Raw genomic sequence first — 2154 nt, forward strand, 5'->3', positions numbered from 1 at the left:
TTTTAGCTTGGACCCTCTCCGAAAGAGAGAGTGATTCCTTTTCCTGCTCCTATAACAAGCTTCTTTCATAAATTCAAGCATTTTGTCAAAGGATGCATCAGCTTCTATTTCCACCGACAGCTTCTCCAACATCACCTCTTATTTGAAGGCACCGTGTCCTTTGCTCCTTCTGAACGGAACTTCCCAGAAGCGGAGGGCTCCCCAAGCGATGGGCCACTGGGCCACCAGGCCACCAGGCCATAGGCCACTGGGCCGTGATTGGTCCAGGCCAGAGGACTGCAGGCCCTGTGCCCTCCGTGCTCTGAGTGCTCCAAACACATTGTTCCCAATTTCTGTGTAATCATCCCACTGAACAAACACTGTATAATTCATTCAATCAATACCATATTGCTGGCCAGGATCAATGAAAACCCCATCGTTTAGTCATTTAGAGTATTTAATTAACATAAATAGCTCTCTGATTGAAGTCTTCACATGTACACTTTTAAACACAATTGCACCCAGGGGCCACATTTCCAGAATCTCTTAGGAGGCATTGTACAAAGACTTTTGAGACTTACTGATACAATTTTGAGATAAAATTGCTTTCATAAATTTTGTAGCAGTTTCTATTCCTCAGAGAGTGTGTTGGATGCTTCCTAGCTGGAATGATCCCTTATTTTAATCCTTGCCAATACAATAGTGGGAGGGAAGAGCCTCTCATTATAATTGGTAATGTGTTGGGCTCATAACTGAAGGTCAAACATATGTGTTGATTATCTTCTGAAGTCAACTACTGAATATTTCCCCCTTCTCGAGTATTTCACTTGATTACTTGGAGGATTTTAAAGAAGCTAATAGAAAATATTCATGTAGTGTAACCAACTCCAGCGAGAAAGTGGCTCTCTGTAAAGGACTCTTGCTCTCGACGGTCATCAGGTGAAGCTGTCCAGCTAGGTGTTTCGCCAAAAGCCAGGCACCATGGTGACCCCCACAGCAATCGACGAGTGAGGAATTAGTTATGAAAACAAGAACATCGTCCAACAAACATGCCGCGTATTAACGCTCTCACAACCTTGTTTCGGGAAGCTGGGTGGTGCTGAAAGTTGATGAGTTATTTACCCAACTGCTCGACTTTGCTATCCTGTGAGTGATTTTACAGATCGCTAATTTCAGCATCGCAATTCCAAGCAAAAGGAAGTTGCTACATTCTTCCAATTAATTAACCAACAAATTTAATTTCACACTGCGGAGATTAGGAGTGCCTGCTGTTTACTGACATTACCAGCGCAGACAATGGAACGGAATGTTTGCAGAACCAACATGGCGTGCTGTCCATGCCATCCTGGCTCCATGTTAATAAGTCGTAACCGTGTGCCAGGGGCCTTGGGCCTACGCAGCCTGGTCCAGACGGCCCGGGCGTGCGTGCCCCTCGCCTCCAGGTCCCACAGGGGGAGCCTCTCACACACACCAGGAAAAGGTCTGCTCCGTCCTTTCACGCTGCAAGGGATTCGTTTGCAGAATAACCACCAGAATGACAAACACCTCATTTAATAGACTTCACACACAACCTTGTCCTGGGTTCCTTTCTCACGCTTCCTTCCAGCTCACCCCTGGGTGTGCACACGTGTGACTCGTCTTCACAGAGCGTGTCCCCATGTCCCCGAGCTTGAGCACAGGGGGGTTTGTTGATGCCTCTGGGCATCTGAGCCTCCCCGGTGCTGGTGGCCCCTCGGAGGCCATGCATTCACTCACCACCCTACGCGGTTAGCAAGGGACCCGGTCCCCGGTGCTGATGCTTGTCAGGCAGGAAGCCTGGGCTTGTTTCACAGTTCGGTGTGGTTTTCTTAGAATGAACTCCCAGCAGCCGAACACCGAAGCGGAGGGGGGTTTAATGTTTTAGTGCTTTGTGCTTCTTGCTGCCGTATTCTAGTCCAGCCCGAGCCCTTGTCTGCGATGTCTCCCGTCCACTTCTTTGGCTGTCGAGTGCATCCAAGAGAAAGAGGCTGTTTGCTGTCCCAGCTCAGCCCTGCTTGGTCCCTGCTAGGCTCCTGTTTCGCCGTGGAGGCTGGGTTCCCCTCCAAGCGTGGGAAATGCTGAGTTCACTCACTTCCTGAGATCGGCCCAGAGTCTTTGAGGAAGTCGGTTCTCAGGAAGGTCGTATTCCAAGAGTGC

Source organism: Suricata suricatta, chromosome 2 (assembly GCF_006229205.1).
Source record: "Suricata suricatta isolate VVHF042 chromosome 2, meerkat_22Aug2017_6uvM2_HiC, whole genome shotgun sequence".
NCBI lineage: Eukaryota > Metazoa > Chordata > Mammalia > Carnivora > Herpestidae > Suricata > Suricata suricatta.